This window comes from Lutra lutra, chromosome 4, assembly GCF_902655055.1.
Source record: "Lutra lutra chromosome 4, mLutLut1.2, whole genome shotgun sequence".
NCBI lineage: Eukaryota > Metazoa > Chordata > Mammalia > Carnivora > Mustelidae > Lutra > Lutra lutra.
In genome coordinates, this window is record NC_062281.1 from 86,557,075 (window position 1) to 86,563,948 (window position 6,874).

General features: G+C 43.4%; 1 non-coding gene across 1 annotated transcript; it reads right to left on the reverse strand.

Moving 5' to 3' along the window:
* Nucleotides 1–5,709: 5,709 nt before the first annotated feature.
* On the reverse strand, nucleotides 5,710–5,924 carry LOC125099377 (small nucleolar RNA U3). The gene has a single exon (XR_007127140.1). It is a non-coding gene; the product is annotated as a small nucleolar RNA U3 (small nucleolar RNA).
* Nucleotides 5,925–6,874: the final 950 nt, after the last annotated feature.

Here is a 6,874-nt window from a genome sequence, read left to right on the forward strand (position 1 = left end):
AGCATCCCACAGAGTCATGGGAAAAGGGAGGTAGGGAGGGGCCTGAATGGAGACCCCACAGAGCTGGCCAAGTCCTGGATGACTTGGTAGCCACAGGAGGCATGAACACTGGGAGCTCAGCCTTTGGCCCAGATTCCAGAGGAATGCAATGGGAGCAGCATACAGTTCAGTAGGGTGGGGTGGTGACTTCTTGATACTGACTGATCCCTGAGACAAAAGTAGCATTTCCTTCTAAAGCCTGTCATCTTGTCACCCACGCAAGATTCCCATTCTATGATGTCACATCACTGTCGTTTCCCTGACATGATTTTTGAGCTTAGTGTCTGCTGAGCTGACACACTTAGACAAGGAGGAAGAGTCCAGAGTGGCAGCTTCTGGCTAAAGACCACAGAGGGGAGGAGCACCTGCCTCTGGTTGCATCATCAGAGAGCTCACTCCTCTGTTAACGGAAGGGTTGAAGCTTCCTGCCCAGCTGGGAATACCAGGTGGTAACTGATCTGAGGCCTTATTAAGCTACACTGTGCTGCACATTCTCTCTTAGCTAGCTTCTTTCCTAACATATCCTCAGGGCTATTTTGTTTTTATTCTTTTTTTAATTTTTAAAAGATTTTATTTATTTACTTGAGACAGAGAGCAAGACTGAGGCCCAATGCAAGCCTGCAAGTGGTGGGAATAGGCCAAGGGTGAGGGAAAGGGAGGGAATCTGAAAAGGTTCCTTCAGTGGGCCCTGTGGGGACCCTGAGATCATGACCTGAGTGAAACCAAGAGTTGGAGACTTAACCAGCTCAGCCACCAAGCTGCTCCATATTTTTAAACATTTTGTTAAGATTTTGTTCTTTAAGTAATCACTGTACCCAATGTGTGGCTCAAACTCTCAACCCTGAGATCGAGAGCAGTCTCTGTTTAAACCAGAGGTGGGAAAATCTGCCTGAACACCAAGGTTCATGTTAGTTACTAAAGGGATTTTGTAGAGAGTCCTTTTTTTTTTTTTTTTTTTCCTTTTTAAGGATTAAATCAAGTTCTGGAGTTCCAGAGCCTGGGCATCACATAGACAATATCAGCTTTATTTCTGGTGCTGGGTTTTGACTTCTATTAATTGCTGGAAAGCTGGTATTCATTCCTCTATGTCGAATTTTCAGGAACACATTTCTCATAAACCATGCTGGCTTTTTTACTCCTTGCAGACAGAAAGAACACACTCCAAGGTCTCAGTAAGGACCTTTTCTAGGATTTGGACTTTGGTAGGTGATGTGGGGGAGCATGGAAAGAGGCGGATTTGTTCTCTACTGAACTCTATTAGCACTGCCAATTCTATGATTATAGTAAAGAAGTAATAGTCATTTCCTTATGAAGAGAGGATGATGTTTGTGCTGTAACCTTGTTTTCATCTGTCCTGAACAATATTGTCAGGAGGCCTTGTTTTGTCTCATTTTATCAAGGTCTCAAAACAGTATTGTCTGAGGTTGATATTCTGCTTGCATAATTATTTATTTCAAACATGAGAATATACAGTCAGGCTGGGAGTGTCAGTTGAGGGCATCAGAGGCTGGTATTGTTCATTCTCACTAGAAATCTCTAACACAGAAGAAGAAAATAGAGAGCTCTGATCTTACAGCTGTAGCTGGAAACCTGACTGGGAAAGTGTGACTTTGACTAATTGTCTTGAAATTCCTGTGTCTCAATTTCTCATTTCAAAATGGCTCAAAAGGACTTTTCCCTGCATGGGTTGTCCCAGGTGTGAAATTGATAGAGAAGGAAGGTTGATATGAGCCAGAGACCCATAGGAGGTACACAGTGCTTTCGTTGTTTCCCAACTCCTGGGCTATCAGATCAAGAACAGCAGGTGCAGAGCATGTGCTCTCCTTTCCAGCCTGGGTCCTACAATAACCTATGGCTTTATGATATTTACATGGTGGTTTCAGTGCCCCAGTGGGGACAGATGGGAATGACAGTTCAGGAAGAACTTTGTTAGGGCCCGAACTGCTCCTGCTGACCTGTAGGTTGAGTTCCTTAGATGATTGGAAACAATCTCGGTTGGGGACCACCTTAGCTATAACCCATAATCTGTGAGACAGGAAAAGAAGAGACACTCCTAACCCCCCAGCTGATGCCAACTTACTGCAGTTCACCCAGGATTGTAAACCAACTGAGTATAAACTGTAGGAGTGTAGAATTGTGACAAAAGCATATTCCAGGGAAAAGTCCTTCTTAACATTTTTGTTTTAACAGTGGGAATGTTGATTGACCAGTGTCCCCTGATATTCAGAAGTGGGTTTCTTGAGGGTGTGTGAGGAGCCTGGACAGGGAAGTGTGTAGCCAAAGCCTGTGTGGGGGATCTGCTGCTATCAGCTGGTGGGGGAAATTCACCTAATGTGTAAGATACAGTTGATATTCAAATTCTCCAAAGTCCCTTCCTGCTCAGTTTCTGCGAGTGCTTGAGGGACTAAGGTGCCTGTTACACAGCCCTGTAACAGGGACTGCAGCCGAGACCAGACTTGGTCCCTTCTCTGTGTCTCCCGCAGGAGACTGAGCTGAGTCCACACTGAAAGCAGAGAATGGAGAGAGGAGATGGAAGGGAGGATATCAGCAAGTTTGGAAGATGAGAATAACACAAAGAAGAACAAGGCAAAGGTGGAGCAGGTGGTTGCCAGAGGAGGGAAGAATAAACACAACTTGAGTCCAGAAAAATTAGGGTAAACCAAGGAATGCATACAGAAGCATCAAATTCTTCAGGGAGCAGCCTGAGCTGAGCAGGGAGGACTAGGAGAGTAACGTAGACCACAGTGAACCTGGGCCTCTGCCATGGAGACTCAGAGGAGAGATTGGGATTCATTTGTACTGCCGGGAAGCACCAGTTCCCAGCGGAGGAGAATGTGACCATGAGGCTGTGCCCCAGACCCCTAGATTCAACCTTGGAGCTGCCCTTATGGTGGATGTCTTCCAAGTAAGTGTGGGCTTAGGAGGGCCAATAATGTTTGGATAAGAGTCGGAGAGGTCCATTCTTACTGCAGAGTATTGTTGTAAGGTCAGAAATGACCACAGTAGGGACTCTTGCCTCTGAGACAGTGACACCAATAATATTCTTCTGAATTTATGGTTGTAAAGGGCTTTATGAGCAATGTAACTTTTCTATATGTTCAGTGTTCCATTTTCCTTAGTCTGTGTTAAGAACTTGGAATTCTGACATCAATAAGATTTCACTGAGGTCAAGCAGTGAGTGGGAGAATGCAAACAAAATCTTGTAGCATATGGGTATCTCAGTTCCTTGAGAGTCTGCCTTCAGCTCCCGTCATAATCCCACGTCCCAGGGATTAAGTCCCATGGTGAAAGGGAGGGGTAGGGGGGCTCCCTGCTCGATAAAAGGGTGTGGCGGCTAGGCCAAGTACATCGAATCCTAATGACAGGGTGAGCCATTGAGAAGAATCCAAGAGGACAGTCCCTTCTTCATCAGAACTCGCCAAAAGGGCATGTCATGGGACATCGAGAGTGTCATGAGGCTCCTCTTTAAGGAAGGGGATTTGTTGCCTCCTGGGAGAAAGCAGAGAGCATTCCTGCAGGACATTCGGCCCAGGACTGCAGTTGTGAGTGGAGATTTTTGACCACTTCTTTTGGACCAGGGAAGGAATGTCTCTGATAGCTTCCTCAGTGCTTGGCTTGGTCCTTGGAGCCATGAATACAGAGGTAAATACAGCATTCTCCCCAGTCTAACAGGGCTTTCAGTCTAGTAACCAGAAGTCATGAGAAGTGTGGGTATGGTGAGTTCCTCGGAGGAAGTGGCCAGTGCTGCTGGGGATGACATCAGTGGTTGTCCTGGTCTCATGGTGTTTTTGACCAACTTGGCCCTGGGACCCTAGACTGCAACCAGATTTCAGCTTCTCGGGACACTGCGAACACCTGGGTTCCACATTGGCCCAAAGCAGTCAATACTTCCAAGGTCTCCTGAGGAAACTGCTGGTATCTGTAGCTTCCCTCTCTGACTTGGCCAGCTGGAGAAATTGAGGCAAGTTCACAAAGTCTAATGGGGCATCCATGCCATAATGATCAGTGATGTTCTGCCTTTCTCTTTGAGAACTTAAATGCTTTCCAGACTTTAGTATTCTCTCTCCATATAAAAATAATGTAAATAGGGGTGCTGGGGTGGCTCAGTCTTTGAGCCTCTGCCTTCGGTTCAGGTCTTGATCCCAGCGTCCTGGGATGGAGCCCCACATTGGGCTCCCTGCTCAGTGGGGATCCTCCTTCTCCCTGGCCCACTCCCCCTGCTTGTGTTCCCTCTTTCACTGTCTCTCTCTCTGACAAATATATAATTAAAGTCCTAAAAAAATGTGAATGGTGGCCAGATTTTAGATCAAGTAACTGAAGTAAAAATGGAGGAAGGTAACTGCCATGCTGCACTGACAGTGTGCAGAAACTCTTACAACTGAAGATTAATAGAACAAATCACTTTTAATTTGCATAACATATTTCTATAGTAATTCTGGAATAGGCAATGTAAGTCTGCCACTCCATCTTTTCAACATTGTTTTCATACTTCAAGACCATTTGCATTTCCATATACATGTTTGGATCAGCTTATAAATGCTTACTAAGATATCTACTGGAATGTTGATTGGCATTGTGTGAGATCTGTTGATCATTGCGGGAAGAATTGATATCTAAATCATAATGAGTCTTCCGATCCACAACAGATATTATCTTTCTGTGTATTGAGTTCTTTAATTTCTCAAAGTAATGCTCTACAGTTTTCAGTGTAATGTTCTCACACGTTTTGTGTCTGATAAGACAATGCAATAGGAGAATTGTTGAAAAGACTGAAGAAGAAATACTTCACAAAAGAAGATATCTAAATGGCCAGAAGCACTTGTAAGATGCTCCACCCGAAACCACTTAAAGAATAGAGTTGAACAAAAATCAAAATGGCTTCACTAATGTCTCCAGGAGGCTCGATTTTAAACCAAGTGATCTTCTCTTCTCTTCTGCAAATCTCCCCTCCTTCCTTCTTTGCCTTCTGTTTCAGGAACTTGGTCCACCCTAAAACATGATGGGGGAGGCCAGAAACATACACACAATTTCTGTGGAAGCTGGCTAGATCCTGTATTTCCACATAAGCACCCTCCCTACCCCTTCCTCTGGGGGCAGGGCTTCCAGTTTTTGAGGACCTTAGCTTGCTGTAGCTTCCATTGCCCTGGAAAGCTATCATTCCAAATTATTGCAAACTCTGTCTTCGTCTTATATTTTGGCTCTGAAGCACAGAGGTCAGTTTTGGACAGCACGCTCAGACATCCAGAAGATCAATTAATACTGCAGTGAGTTACTGTTATACCTCCATCCCTGTGACTAAAATTACAAAAAACACATGTGGTGAGGATATAAAGGAACTGAACATTTCTTACACTTTTGGGAATCAAAAATGGCCCAACTCCTGAGAAAAGCTGAGCCACAGGTAAACATTTACCAGTCATGTGAACAGGCATTCCTCTCCTATGTGTTCAGACAGTATGTCCACACAACACCCTGCACTTGAATATTCATCACAGCTTTCTTCACAATGGCTACACCCTGGAAACTACATAGATGTCCATCAGTAGGTGAAGGTACACACAGAATATATCCAGTAGAGGAATACTACTTAGCAAGGAAAATGGAAGTTACATCTGTGAAAATGCATTTCATTGTACCGTTTAGCTTTTTTAATTTTTATTTTATTGGGAAAGCATTCAGACTACGTCTCTCTCTCACTTACTCCTCCAAAGGAGGAGAAGAACAGTCACTGATGGCAGTTGGCAGTTGTGGAAACTATGCCTAAAGCCAGTTTCACACTCTGGAGAGAACACTGGGCCTCCTCCTCAAGGTTTTGGGTACTGTACACTTTCAGAGGAACTTCTCTAGTAAGGAGCTATAGAAATGATTCCTGAAAGTTTAGTCTTAATTGTACAGTTTAAAGTGATGTTGTCTACTGTAGCTAAATTATACCTCCATAACACTCACGGAATAATCTACTCTATTTCTCCACACTACCAATGAGCATTAAGAAAACGACATTTTAAAAAAGGAAATGAAATTCAATAAAGAGAACAGAGATTCATGTCCACCATCTTTAAATGCATAAGAACACATATAACAAAGACCTCTGGAAACTATTGCTGGGATAAATTAAAGGCAATCTAAATAAATAGAACAAAATCTATCCCATTCATAGATTAGAAGACTCCACATTGCTGGAATGCCAAATCAGTTTTATTCTGACTCACATGGGAGAAGACACTTTGGGGGCAAATTTACAAGCTAATTTTAAAATCTATATGGAATTCAAGGTACTTAGAATAGCAAGACGACTTTGAAGACTTAAATTGGAGAAATGTACTAATTCAAAGCTCACCATAAATCTACTATAATTAAAGCACTACATTATGGTGTAAGTAAACACAATGTAATTATATGAATATGAGAGATTATTGAGTAAAAAAATTCCCCATACACATATACAATTTCTTTTTAAAGATTTTATTTACTTATTTGACAGAGAGAGATCACAAGTAGACGGAGAGGCAGGCAGAGAGAGAGAGAGAGAGGGAAGCAGGCTCCCTGCTGAGCAGAGAGCCCGATGCGGGCCTCGATCCCAGGACCCTGAGATCATGACCTGAGCTGAAGGCAGCGGCTTAACCCACTGAGCCACCCAGGCGCCCCACATATACAATTTTTAAACATTTTTTCCAATGATTTTTTTTAAATTTATTTTCAGCATAACAGAATTCATTGTTTATGCATCACACCCAGTGCTCCATACAATACGTGCCCTCCAAAGTAATCTCTACATCCAACATGGGGCTCAAACCCACAACTCTGAGATCAAATGTTGCTTGCTCCACCAATTGAG